Raw genomic sequence first — 17,128 nt, 5'->3', positions numbered from 1 at the left:
GAGATGAAAGTAAGAGGAAAAAAATGACATTTTCAAAAATATACTGGTCATTGAATTTTGCCCACCTTGACCTCTTGAAATATTAATTCAAATAAGATGGCTACTGGAAAATCAAGTTAGAGAGAGAGAGAGAGAAGGGATGAGGTAGGTAGGTAGAAACACTCAGCACTACCAAGATGATGCATTTGACCTTTGTGGAGAAGGTCAGTATGTCAAATGCCTTATTCCCTGAGTCCACTCAACACTTGGAAGCTCAGTTCTGCCTACGGAGAGACTTTGGAAGTGGTCACATCTCACTAGTGCTTATTTAGTGTCATCTTCCTCCGCACAGTATTGCTGCCCCAGCTCTATTCTGTACCTCGATGGGCTATCTTTACCTTGCATCAGTGTCAGGYGGAATAGCAGCATCAGCAGCACATCAATCAAAATCTGCAGGGATCAGCAGTCAGTGATGTAAATAGTAGATACGAAGATGCAGCCTACATTATATAAATTTGTTACTGACTTAAGACTTGCTCTGCATTAGGGCACTGCATCTGCATTAAAACTCCCTCARTTATATACTGGGTTAGAATGACAGCAGCTCAGATTTCTCCAACAGTGACAAGAACTCAAAATTTCTCCAGTGAGGAGAAATAGAAATTCTTCACTATCTGTTAGCAGCCACTACAAATAAAGCAAGTCTGATTCTGTTATTTAAGACAGGAAATGTTACGTGTATCTTTGTTTCCCTTTCAGTAAAGGGAACAAAAAGAAAATAAGTGAGAAAGAAAATTCCATGTCATTTAAATGACAAAGCGARTAAGATGGTTTTTGATTTTCTTCCTTTGTTTCATCCGTGTTGTCACTGTTGTTCAGTCGAACAAAACAAACCCTTTGTTCCCCTTTTTCAGTGTAGGACTCTTCCGGCTTCTTAAGCCAGGTATTTTTCTTGAGCTGATATTCATCGCTCTAACTGCCCTCAGCAGGCTCTCCCGGGCCTCACCCTACCTGGGGACCAGTCACAGGAGGGCACAGAGTTTGCTCCCATATGTTAATTTCCCATGTGGGATAATGATCCTTGTCACCAAGAAATGGCAACTTTCTCTTGAAAATGAGCATGGGATTATTGTTTGCATGAACACACAATTATGTTTGTAAGTGTAAATGCTAATTACTTATAAACAAAGATATAGTAATGATAGAACTTAATTACTATCTGAACACAAAATAGTGATCATGGTAGCACATGGCATTAAAGAGAACTAACCTTAACACRCATCAGCAGTCTAAACATAAATTGACAGCCCATCCCAAAATCACAGGGCAAGTTTTGTTTTCTTATTTGCATATATTTGTCACAAGCATCAAGTAAATCTATAATTAGAAGTAAAGAGTTCCCTGTAAATTTTCAGATATTATTGTGTGTTGCTAAAAATAATGAAAATAAACCCATATATTCTGTAATTTGTGTACAACTATAATACGGAACAGCAACCACAGCTTGACACATCCCATAATCCTCAATGAAATTCAAAGCAAATGTGAATCATATCAAATCTGGTAACTACCTGAACTGTATCATAAGAGGAACTCAATGAAAAATCAGGAATCCACAGAAAATTATCCCATAACTCTGATTTTATCAGAAGAAAAAATGTTTGTGYACTCATACTACAAAATAGACTTTATTTTACCCCAGATTCCTTCAATTCTGTACACAGCTTACCTAAATAATTGACGGACCAACTGTTTATGTAAAACGACTCTCTTCGGCGTGGCACTGCCTTCTTTGTGCTGCTAGTCTGCTACTACCGGGGCAGTACCCAGAGTCTTCATGCGTCCTGGGCAGCACTGGGAAATAGCGTTAGGCACAGAAGTGATCTGTCCCTGTCTCCCTCCCTCCTCAATTCTTTGGGTGCATTAAACACCTTGTCTCGATTCACATAACTGCGTAGAGCAAAAAAAGGGCTAGCAGAGGCAGTACTCCTTGGCATTTCTGCTAYGTTTGGATCGTCTCTGAAGAAGACTACCTCACCTGATCTGGAGAGGTTTGGGATACATGGTAAGTCTTTTCAGCATCTTGTCATAGTGTCCCAGGCAATGGTGCACTTTAAGCCTAGACTTGCCTAGCTGCTTTGTGGGATTGTTGCTTAACTGCAAAGTCCAGATCTAGCAGAATGACATAGTAATTCTTGTCGTACCTTTCTTTGTTATTTCTGCTGGAAATTAAGATCCAAAACCAGCATGAATTTTCTGTGGCCATTGATATAATATATAAATAGGGAAGTTGCAGGAGAATACTGGAAGCAGTGATTTTCTTCCTTTTAAAGTCCAATCTTTGTCCTGTTAAAARCAAAAACAAAGMAAACAAACAAAAAAGAATCTTTTTTCATTGCAAACTGAATTATGCCCACAGCTAATGAGGTCAAGCAAGAACAACAAATCTGAATCAGATTTGTTTTCTGTCAAATTCATGATATAACTTGCTGAATGTAGGCCAGAAGTCGTCTACATTGTTTCTAGAGCCAAGCAGCACTTTCAGCCAGTCTGAAATATGCAGGGGAATGACTCTCACTTTCTTCAGTTCTTGCTGTCTTTAATAATGGATTATTGTATTTCCAGTCTCACTGGAGACTTGAATGATCATGACTTAAAGACTGGCCCATTTTCATTTGGATTAATTTGTATCTTAGATTGTTTTGATATTTGAACTTTAAGGTTTTACAGTCTGATCTTTTTGATTTTTTAAGGCATGTTTTCTCCAAATGCATTCTCTGATTAATAGCTAAAAGAGATATTTGAAGTAAATATACAGTGCCAAAAATTAAATCCCAGAATGCCTATGAAAAGAGATGTCATAGGAATGGAAAGGAAGAATATTTAAAATCATAGTGATAGCGGCAAGCTGTTCTTTATTCCACCAGTAGAGGGACACAACAAAACACTCAAGTAATTCAAAAAAAGCGGTTATCTTTTTCAAAGTCTCAGGAACAGTTTTGGTCAATTTTTGCCAAAAATAAAGCAATAATAAAAATAAATATCTCTTACACATAGAGTAAGGATAAAAGGTAGAGGCTAAATACATTTCACTAACTAAAATTTTTAGGAAGTTAAAGGGAAAGCTTGCGAGTTATGTGTAGTCTTACTGTGCAGATGCCTTTTCCTTTCCAGTAGTGTATTTCAGCGGAAGTAYGCATTCAGTATCAGTAGTGTCATGACAGGAGCGACTCTACCTCTGACATTCCTGAAGTTTTTTAATACCTTCTTGTTATGATAACATACCAATAAGGATTTCCTCTAGTTACTGAAGCATGAAAAYGTGAGGTAGCTATATAAAAATATATAAATTTGCCTATGCAAATATGGTCTCCCTGGAAAATTAGATGTACGCATTCATGATTTTAGAGCTGTGACAATACTTGACTCGGAAACTATACTGTCTGAGAAATGGGTAAACATACAGTAGGCTACAGGATGAGACCTACAAAGATCATGATGATAATAATAATGTTTACTGCAATTTACCCTGAGCAAATAAAATATCTTTTTATTGCAATTAAAAGAAAGAGAAGCCTTGCTTCTAGAAAATACATATCATATCTTGTACTGGAGATGGCAAAATAAATTATTTTTCCCCACTTGACTTACACCTTCCTTTACATTCTCCTGATAGAAATGGGCATTTCAGCAAGGTGYCAGAGTATATAACTCTTTATACTGTGCCTCAATATACACATATAAACTATTTTTTTTATTTTATTAGACCTTTTAAAAGTACTAATGGAATCAGAACAAGATACCACTGAAAAGTTATTCTATTTACTTAAAAGTAAAATTAAATGAAAAAAGAATGTGAGCAGATTGTAAGTTAATATTCAAGTGAAAATGCAGGATAATAAAATTAATTTTTAAGTACTTTTTAAAAATTTATCATAACTATCTGGTTAACTAAYGATTTCTAGCAATGACTTTTACAAACATTTCTAGTAATGTTACCTTTATCTTTTTTTTTCCATATAATGGCAAGAACTAATTATTGATTGAAATACATTCTACTCCAGTAGTTTTACAATTACACATTCTAAGGTAATGCTCACTATTTTATTTTGATTAAGAATTATGAATCTAAACTTTTTTGGTAAATGTATTTTTCGCTCATGATAACTAAAAATCTCACTTTTTATGAATTTAATATGTGTATAAAGAGAGATGAGAAGTGATATATATCAAAGTATGTGCCATAATGTTCTCAACTTCTATCTCAGAGACATCCCTACTGCAAAACAGCCTTTCTCACCCAAATCTATAATTCATATGATATGTCAGGGAGAATATCTGTTTTTAATCACAATTATTGATCTATCTAGTTCTRTTTATGTATCAGGTCCATTTTTCTAAAATGAAGGTAAGAATGCAAATATTGCATAATTTAAAACAGAGACCTTGTTGTAAATGTCAACCACATTTTTCATTTAAATTACACAGTATGTGTAACTCATGGCAGAACATGATGCATTTAATCTTGGTCTTGTATCTCTAGAGMAGGCTATAGAATAAAATTATAATCAGGTTGCAGACTTAATAGGAAGGGATTGCTCCAACTAGCTATTTTCTTTCAGAGGGAATACTGGTTTAAGTACCTGCCAATTTGCTGCACTTGCTACCAGAAGATCGTAATAATCCCAAGGGAGCTAAGCCACACCATGTTAGGGCCAAATCCAATAAAGGGTTTTGAGCAAGCACGGCTTGCACAGAAATTATCACCAAAATCCTAAATTAAGACTCTCTTCTCAGCTGCTACCTAATTCTGGAAGTGTCTGAACCTTACAAGCCACTTTGACTTTTGAAGTTTCCCTGCCATTTAGCTTTCACCTAAAGAGGCTCCAATTAATCAGTGCATCTTTAATCAGTGAGCCTAATACACACCAGTAGGATTTGCCACTGAAAAATACTGTTGTATCAGACCCTTTAATTTTGTAGATCCATAGATCAAGATATTACTTTAAAAGAACAACAACAACAAAAAAAAAAGGAATTCAATCCCGTCACCAGCTGCAGATGTTCAAACTTCATTAGACCCAAAGCCCTGGGAATATAGGCTGCTTGAGGAGGTAAGGAAGACCTACCCCTCCTACTGAAGATGTGACACTGTGTAGAAAGAACTCAAGACATATTAGGCCAGAAAGAGCTCACAAGACCGAGTGTGATTCTTGAGCCCAGTGATTACTTATTTGTGAGGTAAAGGACCATGGCTCTGCTCCCAGGACTGCTTCTGTATTTTATCCAGTGACTACTTAATGGATGTACACACTCAAGAGAGCAGGTAAGAAAGCAGATCTTGTGCTCGGCAGAGTGCAGGTTGGCTTTTATGTTATCTTTGTGAGGATAATGAAGCGTTTTTATACCCTCTACATCCCCGTGTGGAATGCTCATAAAAAGTCAGSACAGAATATGGGCAAAGATAATGGTACCCAACAGCACATTTTTTTGTCTACTCCAGTTCARACTCAAAGCATGAATCGCATTATAAATAATAGAATTTAATAAAGTAAAACAGAGCAAAAGAAAACAATACTCCTGTCCTGGGGGAGGATCCTGCAAGCCTGTATCTTAATAATGGTACACTATATGCACGCCTATATGCATGTTGTATAAAATGACTTCCATGGAAACAAGGTCTCTCTAGGGTGGCTTTATGCAGCAGAACCTAAAAACATGTGCTGCTTCATATGTGGATTTGATTTATTATTTCTTTAAYATATAGTAGGAAAAGCCGGTCACCACTAAACTAAGAAATATAAATGTTCACTGTAAATCTGGTATCAGATGAGGAGAAATCAATTTAAAAATGACTAACACAGACTAATCAAAATAGTTTCAAGACTGTTCTGCAGAAAATTCAGAGCTGCATCACCTCATGCCTGTCTTGTCTTGTACAGCTATCCAATCTGAATTACGAAGTGGKTCCTTCTCTGGTTTCTCCAGCTACAAAATTGAATGCCTACACCTCTGAAATGGAGTAGCAGGGAACTAAAGCTAGCCATACCTGCCAAAACAAAGAGTTTAGTCCATCAATGAAGTATCATTCTTTCATCCTTTCTTTCTTAGTCTTTCTTTGTCTTTTATAGGGTGCATTTTTTCAGATGTAAATGTTCACTAGCTCCGAATGCGCATCGAGTAACATAGCATAACCCAGCATACATTGCTGGGTAACATAGTGGGAGAACCTTGTGCCTAACTATTTCCAGTTTATATCCTGAGTYGAAAAAATAGTTACAGGATCTGCTCTGCAGAGACTGTCTAAAGATGTTGTCCATAGGATCAGCAGTCCCTTTCCCGAGGGGAATGGTGCCTCTTACCCCAGCCCTTCCCACACCAGGCTGCACAGACACCCCCTCGCTCCTCCCCAGAGCCATCCTGCACCGCCCACAGAGGATGGGTGTGCAGGGGCACGTCCGCATTGCATCTGCGTCTGGCCTGCGAAAGATTTCCGGGGCGGTCTGAGGTATGCCGGAGGAAGCGGGCACCCCGGCGCCTGCACGCGGGGCAGAACGCGTCCGGGCTGCCGGAGGGCGGCCTGACTCCTGCACGGTCTCGGGGTCCCCGCTGCTGTGCTGTGGGAGCCCGCCAGTCCTCTTGCTGAGTCCTCTTGCTGCCGCACTCTCGCTAATTCACTGCGTCGTCTCACTCTGCTGCGAAACTTTTGAATCTGACTCAATTCGGTGTAATCTGAACTACAGGTATATAGATGATAAAATCAGAATATACTCTATATTTGGCTTGTTTGAGCTCCTAAGTATATAAGCCACAGGAATTTCCTGTATAAATTTTTGTTTAAATTGGAATTATTCCAGTTACTTAGACTTATCTGTCGATGAAGTCCCATATTCTGAGARAAGTTAGATAGTGCGAGTGTCCTGAAATATAGAATCTCAGGTAGTGATTAGCATCAGCGTAGGGAACTAAATCAAGCCTGGGAAGATATGCCCCCTTCTTGGAAATCTATAGGAAAATTTCCACATCTAACGGCAAAGGAATATTTGGACATATTAAAAGGAAATGAAACCATAAAATTCAAGTAATAATGTGTCRACACATATGAAATGATGATTGTTTTAAATAGAGAAGTAGTCTGATTACAGAGAAGGGTGAAGCATAGCCATGYATGAGAAAACTTAACTTACATGTTTTCTCTGAATAGTGAAATACAAGCAGTGCTATTAGAATAGCAGACTTTTTGTATGGTCACTTTACAACTAGTTGTAACAGGAATAAAACCATAAGTCAAATCCAGCTCAATATAAGCAAACTTCCTTTCACAGACCTGAAACGATCATCTCTTTTCCTACTCATTGGCTTTCTATAACACTGCTTGTTGCACACCTGTAGTATATTAACTGCTACTGCTTTTAAGTGTTAAAAGCAATATGTATTTCAGACATTTGATTTATGGTGTGGGCAAACTTTCAGTGAGATGCACTTTCAGCACACCCTGAAGAACCTATCAAGAGATACACACTCCCTCCCACGTGCTATCATCTGGGCTATTCCGTCTGAACGTAGCTATTAGAATAGCAATGGAAACTACAGAAAATCATTCCTAGCAAGTTTATTTCCATAGTTCATGAAGCTCTGTTTGTGTGTGTGTGTGTGTGTGTGTTTCTCTTCTTTAACACTGAAGGAACGTTTGAAGGTTTTGCAGACCTATTTAAAAAACTGTTAAAGAACAGAACTGTTAAAATGCAAAAAATTGTGTAAGAAAAATTGTTAAAGAAAATGGAACACTATAACTCTTATAACCTAACACTACACTTGCCAGATATGTTTGTCAGAGGAAAAGCTGAATATCTTAAGCAAGGGATATAAGTCACCTGATATTTTAAAATACTGCCTTGCTGCAGATCTCACAGGAGGGGAGGACAGCTGTAAGCTTCCATTCAGTTCCTTGCTTCCACAAAATCKGACAGAAGGTGAATTCTGGATTCCCTTTAGCAGATAGGTTAACAGAATTTGTTATTGTCTGAGAGAAAATGTCGGTATTTCTCACTCCCTCTTCTCAACATTTGCTGACTCCTTTCAACAGCTGAGCCCCTCACCATGGTGGTTAGAAATGGTCTGCAGAAGGCATGCTAGATCTTGTCCATCCCAGATGTATATAGGAGMGACTCAGTAAGACAGGCTCATCTGCTCTGATGACACGGTATTGGTGTAAGGGGCTCCGGCTCAGTGGCTGGCCCTTTGCCCCCCAGTAAGTCTGTCTCTGTGCGTGCACCAGCAGCCGTGTCCTGCCAGACAAACCCACCGTGGAAGTGGCGCACGTGGGAGCGAGACGGGCTGACCGGGGTCAAGKGAAGAGGAAAGGAGAGGCGAGAGCGTTCCTCCAGGATATGGCCCTTGAGGTCAGCTCAGCCTTTTTATCAAACTGTGCCCCAGCGGTGGAGTCACAGATTGAGGCAGCAGCGTTCTCCCTCACGCACGGCCTGATCCACGTGGAGAAGTTGTGATAATCAGCTCCGTTAAACAGAAAGTAACACTTATACAGACCTTACCTAGCAAGTCTCGTGGTTAACTTGGACATTTTCTTCTTTACTTTGTTTTTTAGGGAGGTACCATGAAATAGGACATAACTTAGCCCCATCCCTTTGCAGATTTTACATTCTAGAAAATGGAACAATTATTTGTTATATGGAGCAGCTTTCATTCATCATGAACCTCAAGATGTGACTACGGCTACATTAATATTAATGTACATGTCCTTAGAAATGAAAAACATATACTGAATGATTATCAACATCATTAGGCAACCAGTAATTTCCTTATTGAGAAAGAATGATAATGAGGCTCTTAGTAAATCTCAAATAACACTAGAAAGATTTGTGTTGTGTATCATTCATGYGCACAGAGCAGCTCGCAGTGTACCTGGTTCTTCCCTCACATATACGCTTCCTGTAATAAGGTCACTTGTAACAGAGCAATGTATTGCTTATGTGGCTGCCAAGTTTTAATTGAAATGTTGTGATAAATTTCACTGCCAAGGTCAGATGTTATTTTCTGGTTAAGGAGGGTTCAAGTCGGTCTCTTAAAAAACCACTCCTGATTTTTATAGTGTCCAGTGATCTGTTGCTGGAAGTTGATTTACCACAGATATGACCTGCTTACTCTAAGCTGACCTCTTCCAAAATTGTCAAGACTCAGGTTCATTTACAGACACTGACTAAAAGTGTATTTTAGTAAACTGGATTCCATTTTATTAGTGTGAAAATAGGCCTCGCCAAATCAATAAGACAGGAAGCCTTCATTTTATTGCTTTAGACTAGAGACTTAAAGGTCACTTTATATAAACAGAGTTGGGCACATAGCAAAAACAGCAGTAAATGCTAGAAACATCAACACTGATAATCTTGGTGGCCTTTCATGGTGGTGGTGGGGGGGAATCAAAGGCATCTTTATGTCTTCCCTTCACAAAAATATTAATTTWCAATGATCTGGTACGAGTTTGGTTAGAAAACATTTACAGAGCTAGTATATTTTTATGAACATATAAATTAAAGCAAATATTTCAATTACTATGTTATTTAAGAGGCAGCTTGTAAATTATGAGTTTCATAAATATACTCATACATGTGTGTATGAGTAGAATTAAAATAGAGGCAGTACAAATTTCAAATATCTTGGTGAAGTAACTATAGTCATAGGAACTCAATCTATCAAAGAATTGTCTAATACATGGCTTGAATCTATTTTCTGTATATACTTACAATGGACCTAGTAAATATCCACAGTATTGTACATATGTTCAACAACATAATTATTTCAAATTACATGAGTTTCCATGTAACAAAACAGCACCTCACTAAAGCTACTCTACATTTGGTAAATTAAGGTTATTTCTAAATGGTAAATTTTTGCCAGCTCAAGAAATGAAATATGCAACTGTAGTCGTTTGATAACAGAATTAAAGTAGAAAGAAATCTGCCAGACCAATCATCTGGAGTCATTACCAGTCACACAAAATAAACTAGAAACAAAATGATATTTATTATCTTGTGCTGCTGTCTGTTTACTCAAGAACACTTCTGAAAAGTAAACAAGGAGGTTTATGAGAAAAAGCTCCTGTAACAAGATCTTTCATTAAATTATTCCTGCTGATAATCTGAAAGAATGGAATTACTGAAAAACTACCTTGATCATTTAATTCACATAAGGTGTAATTAGAAACTTGAAATTTTTTTAAGTGTAATTTTTTTAATCAAATCAATTCTAAAGCTTACAATCAGAAATTTTAACTATTTTCATTGGAAATTCTTTCCTTTTTCCCCCAAATAGAATTTGCAAATATACTACTTCATAGGCATAAAGATGTTATTTTTTTTCTGAAAGTATGCATAGAAAATAACAATCTTTTATATGTATAGATAGTTTAGGAATTTTGTTCTAGAAATTTATTTCACAGGATATGATTGCTTTTATAATGTAAAGTGTGATTATTGCAGATCCAAATGCTTCCACTTAACCTCCAAAGGCAGCTAGCTATGTTCATCTCAGCTGCATTCATGCTTTATATTTTTTTCTGTTTTGTCTGGACTGTGCATACCCCATGACCCTCTGGCACACCCTGTGCAAGGAACCTGCTTACCAAGGTCCCAAAACATCAACGCTGGCCTGGCTGTTTGAGCATGAAGTTTGTTGCTGCTTCTGGGAAACCTCCTCCAGGACATTTCCAGCTTCATCTCCACTCCATGCACCMGAGACTTCCCCCTGGGAAGCTGTCTGGGAGGCTGTCCTCACAGCTACACAAAAAGATCTTCGAGCACTTCACAGTACCACCCAGGAAAAAAGCTACACTGAACAGAAAAAAGCACCAATGATCAGTGACACCAACTCCCAAACTGCCAGCCATAGAGTCTGGCTCTGTTATGGGAAGAAACTACAAAAAGCCAAATATGCCTACATTTCTCCACAACTGAAAACCTTATTCCTATCCATAATCTTCTCACTCATTCACCTGTTCTTCCCTCCCTCCCTAGTATAACCTTTAGCTGCCCATTCCTTTCCACAGCCCGTACTCCTGTTTGTCTCATCACGATGTTTGGGCAAGCAATGTCTGGGGGCATCCAATCAGGCTGCCTCAGCATGGGGCCTTTATTGCTATTTCAATAAAATACAGAGCTTCTTTTTCCTTCTGTTGCCTTCTGCACATCCCATCCTACTTCTGCAGCTTCTACAGACCTCTTGAACAGATACAGCCCCAGCTGACAAGACTCCTCTCTCTGCTATGGCCCCACGTGTGGCCTTGGGCATGGGAATCGAAGACTGTTGTGCAGTAATGATCCTTGTACATTCTGCCTTAAAGGTGTTCAAACCTGCTAAGTCACTTGTCCTTAATGCTGCAGCCAGTGTATATTCCGTGTGTTTTGTGTTTTTTGATTTTGGGGTTTTACATATATGTGTGTATGTGTGTGTGAGCATACATTGCCTGGATGCATACTGCCTGTCTAACACGCTTTAGGTGACCCTGCTGAGCAGGGGGGTTGGACTAGATGATCTCCAGAGGTCCCTTCCAACCTTACTGATTCCATGATATACATATATATATATATATATATGTATATATATACACACACACACACACACACACATATAAACCTTTGGGATTTTATATATATGTGTATATATGTGTGTATATGTGTGTGTGTATATACATACATACACACACACACATATATATATATAAACCCTTGTGCCCCTCCATCCTATGAAGTTGTTACACATAACCACTTTCATGAAGTTTGGCTCCTGGGCTGTGGAAGATGTATTTCCACCCCACTTGGACCTTTGCAGGTTTAAATACAGAAGGAGGCTGCAGATCATGTCAAGTAAAAATATTTTCCCAGTGGGTGACTGACTTATTCTTCCTCACAATTTCAGTGAATTCATCAGGATCTCTGTTGCAACCTATCACACTTTTAATAGGAAGGATGAATATAGTTCTTCATCTTGGAGCAGACAGTCATCAACATCTTACGCTTATATTGGACAGTTAGCTATTCGGTAAATGCCATCTTCACTTATGGGGACTCATTTGGAGGACACCCAAAACATACTCCTTTGCTAAGAAATTCCAAATTGTGCTTTGTGTACTAAAAACTTCCTCCTAATAGTCACGGACTGCTGTAATTGACATTAGAATTAGAAGCATAGATCCTAGGCTGTGTTTATTTTTGCAGAGCATTGACATGCTGACATTGTGCAACACAAAGTATCAGGATAGAGTAGAAGAGTATGAGGGATAAATAGCTTGCCTGGTCACCTCCTGAGATCTGCGTCATGAAAGTCAGCCAGTACTACATCCATATTTCCCAAAGAGAATGGCTTGAGATCAAGCTCAGGCCAATATTCCACCTGTGTCGGTGTTTCTGGGTGAGCAAAATCTAGGCTTGACCAAGTCTCCAGCAGCAATGCAAGTTAGTAGATATGCAGCAAGTGCAATTAAAGAACTGCAGTTTGAGTACTTATATTTATAAGGCTTATTTTTGAGGCTTATATTTAAGCAAATTGGATTATATAGATGCAACTGTAACTTGGTGATAGTTTAAGGTTAGCTGGGCCTTCATGCAAGCACCCTAGCCTCCGGATGCAAAGCACAGATTTGCTACACTCAAATTTGCTGCAAAACTTTTGATAAGTGATTTTTACCACAGCAGGAAGGATCAGTATGTTCTACATTGTCTTTCTGTTGGATCAGCAGCTGTCTGCCCTTCTGCAGCCAGAACTAGTCCAATAGAAAAAACTTCAAGCTCGTATGCTCATATAATCTTTTCATTATGTTCTTTTTATTTTGACAACAATGTGATTATGTGTCCATGCTTAATCCAGATCAAATGTGTGCTCCTGCGTGATCCAACAGAGCACAGTTCCCGTATTATCAGTTATCACAATATGGCCTCACCAAGATCTGTATCTGCACTATGGTAACTAATTAATCTAGGTTTGTATGCAAAATCATTGACTTCACAAAGTTTGATTGATTCCAGTGAGGCTTCTGGAAGCAAAGTAACAGTCAACAGCAGAAAGGCTGACAGGACCTAGCCCTTGTGTCATGTGTAAAAAGCAATGACAGCGAAATAAAATTAATTTAGAAAAGTGGTTATTATTAAACATTTTTTTGTTCAAAAGCTAGTTCCAGTTGATAACTAAAATTCCAGACAGATTTTCTATTTTGCATGTGGTTTGTATATAATCCTTTAAGCAAGTGAGGGACTTAGGTGATCTTTTAAAAAGGATTTTTAACATAATTCTAAATCGACACTATGCAGTTGTCATTTAGCTTTTTTTTCCCCCTGGAATAATGGTTTAAAATGTAATGAAAGTAGGCTCTGCTCCTGTGTGATCCTGAGCAGATGTCAGCTGTTTACAAGGCACAGGTTGTTTGCTACAAACACATGTAAACAGCTCTTCAGAGCACAGTTACTTTCGGTCTTTATGGAGGGCTGATCAGCTCACAAGACAGCGCTAATCAGAGCACAACCAACTGTCCTTTGCTGCATCAGCTGCTCCGCTGGAGCTGCTGTTTTGCCACTGAGACCCAGTCTTTCTTTTTTTTTTCTTTTTTCTTTTTAATATGGTAATGATGTCTTCCTTACTGGTCTTGTTTCAGAAGATGGGTTTCTTTCTTTTAGCTTTATGTAGACTTGAACAGCTAAATACTAGCTATGCTCTAGCTCTAAAGTGCCAGTCTACTTGTCATGTGGACCAGTGGGTAATTCTGGTCTTTATTACTTCTGCTTTTTCTTCTCTGCTCTAGACAGTGAAATACAGTGTAATTTCATTCTCTCTGCGAGAAAAAAGCTTATGGGGAAACATTAGATTGATAGACAGGTAAAAATCTCTGGCCCTCTGGATTTCAGATTTTATTCTGATGCCATATTTTTAGACAAAGTTTGTTCAGATGAATAATCACCAAGCAGAGAAGCCATCTGAATGTGAAATACAGAGGAACGATTATCCAGGGTTATACAAACAACAAGCTTTTTTTTCCTCTCTTTGTCCAGTCATCTTCCCTAATGTTACTTCTTGTACATATCACAAGCAATTAAACAAGAATATCTGCAAACCAATATCTAAGTGATGATTTTTACAAGTGCTAGCTCTTGGGATATATTTTCAACAGCTGTACATTGTCATTTGTAGGATGCTCTTTTACTGACTATTTTAACCAGTACATACAGAGATAAAACAGGAGTATTCAGGACCTGTTGCGCATGTTTGTGTGTATGTGTATACAAATCTGTCTCTGTGAGAAAGGGAAAGAGATCTGAAATAAAAGGAAAAAGTCATACATTTAAAGTGATAATGTTTTGAGAAAATAATTGAGGAAACAACATTTTCAGGACTACAGGTATTTTCTTCAAAAGGCACAACATGTTTGTTCATCAATACTAATTTTGGCTTGTAATTCATTTCTTGTAGACATTTAGCAATGTAAATGTTTCTTTTAATTAACTGTCTTCCCATGGGATTCATGCTAAGGGATATTTCTAGTATTGGGTAATCAACATACTGTCTGCTATATTGCTGGGTGAAGTTCTCTTCCTCCATGTCAAATGTTTCGGTTCTTCCTCTCCTCGTGTCTACTGCTCTAAGGAGAATAGTCCCTGCTGATCAGTAAAGCATGAGTGGAGGCACTGAAATATCACAGGTGGAGGGAATAAACAATATTTTGGACAAGAATTACTGAGTCCTTGAACTTCATGCTGCAACAAAGATGGACAAGAATACACAAATGTATAAGTATTTGGAAGGCCAGGCTCTGTAGCACTGCTTTCTATATATGGTTTTATATTATATAACCTTTTGTTCAAAGAAACAAATTCTGCATGTAGCCATTACTAGCTGATGTATGTAATCGGTTAGTTGTGTTGGTGTTTAAGATCTCTAACTCAGAAAAAAATTTAAAAAGTGTTGTCCCAAGGGGAGTTCTTGCTTTTCTCCACAGAGGCTGCTTTTCTCTTTGGACCAGAAGTCTGCTGCAGAGAAAAACTGAAGCTATCAATGAAGCAGGAATCATTTCTATAAGATGTTAAAGAACATTTTATAATTGCTGTCATAAGAAAGTCTCCAGAATTCCACTTTCAGCTCTATAACATAGTGGGAAAGCAAATCTAGATAGCAGCATAATGAATGTCTGATATCACAAAAAAACAGATGTATCACCCGTTGACATTCTTTGGATTAACCAAAGAGATGGAGGTTTTTTTAATGGCCAGGATATAAAATGAACATGTGTATTTGAAGGGGAATAGCCTCATCCAAAGACCTGTGAGACAGACGATCTGAACCACTAAACCTGCAGCTACCAAGGTTTAAAAAGCAAGTAAATGATCTATGAAAGGTCTCATAGGGACTCTGTCTTTTCAAATGTAGCAGAGCATATGTTAACATGTTTATATTTGGTGATCAGTCCCACTGAAATRTGTCATGGATTAGTTCTTGGGGCCTTATAGAATTGTACTGTGCAAATTAATTGAGTTAAAATGCAGCCTAAAATACCTTCAGCAGAGCATAGATCTTGTAGTGTCAGATACCACAAAAATCTCACCTAAGCAACTTTGCGAACAGTTGATGTACAGCCAGCCTGGTGACTGAGGCACTGGACACTTGGCTTCAGGAAAAAGCATCTGGGCCTGAATATCTACTCACAGAAGAGATTCATCATAAGAAGTGTTGGAAAGATCATGACTTTGATAACCTACAGTGGTAGACAGATGGGAGTGAAAAAGAGTTATTGAGCAATAAGAATTAATTTCAAGTTTTAACCTGGGGGAATTCCAGCAGTGACTCAAAGCAAATTACAAAATCTTACATGTCGTCACAATCTCTAGGTCCAGCTGCAGTAAGGAATATATTCTACAATGATCACAAGAAGCATTTCCTTTTTTATGAAAGTATTAAGACTGTATTAATTGAGAWTTTGCATTCTGAAATAGTTAAAGAGTGAATAATAAATGATTCCAGCTGCAATATACTCTTTAATGGAATTCACTTTCATTTTACAAATTCCAATTTTATATAAATACCACATGCAATATGAATTTTACATTCTATGTGGCATAAACTATATAAAATGCACATAATGTAGTATATATATAATATATACTATCCTATAGTATAATCTAGTATGATAATGATGATTGTTATGCTAATAATATATACATATTTTCATGTATTTGTAATATAGACATATATATAATGTATAATAATGTATAATGTATAATTATAATATAATATATAATGTATGCATTATATATATGTATGTATAATATTTATTTTTATTAGAAGTTATGCACACATCCTGATAGCTGTACACACACTATTTAAATCTTGTTGATGTTTACAGAGGCATTACTGAACATGCAAAGCAGTTGTACTGTTTTTTCTGGGGAGGGGTTGTTTCTTTATTTTGTGTTTTCTTACCAATAGGTCTCAGCTGCTCCTTTCCACAATTTTACTCTGAGGCAATAAATAATTCAGTGTGCTAATTTGACAGATGACTCTCCAGGAGCCTCCTACCATTACTAGCACCATTAGACCATAATATGCATGATGGGCATAGACCATTCAGCAAATGTCCTTCACTTGTTTACCCCTAAAGAGCTGTACTCTGCGCAATTAACTAATGAAGCATTATGGGCTTTTTTTCCCCTTCCCTGCTATTTCAATATATCAATGCAGATTGTCTAAAGGGAAAATATATTTTGTTTTCTTTTGGCAAATGAGTGTTTATGGGAAAGCTGTAGACTTCTTTCATGTTCCACCTTTGAATAAAGAAAAAATAATAAGATGCTAAGCAAGAAAATTGTTATTATTTAATTTTTATTATTTTTTTAATTATTTGTGCAGCATGTGGATAAGAAATATATTCCATACAGATTAGAGAAAAATATGAAGCTGGATTCGGTACTATTTCAATTCAGAAACACTGAATGTATAGTTCAAGGCTTTATGCCACCTTAGCTCTGTTTGGGCTCTGGGCAGCTGCAAGGATCAAAAAGAGACCATGTTAGAATTGTAAAAAATAGTTATTTACTAAAGCACTTGCAAACATAATGGTCTTATAGTATGTATGTCAGATGAATACCGGTATTGT

Source organism: Rhea americana, unplaced genomic scaffold (assembly GCF_003343005.1).
Source record: "Rhea americana isolate MKP2758 unplaced genomic scaffold, rheAme1 scaffold_13, whole genome shotgun sequence".
In the NCBI taxonomy this organism is placed as follows: domain Eukaryota; kingdom Metazoa; phylum Chordata; class Aves; order Rheiformes; family Rheidae; genus Rhea; species Rhea americana.
Note: the sequence above shows the minus strand (reverse complement) of the source record.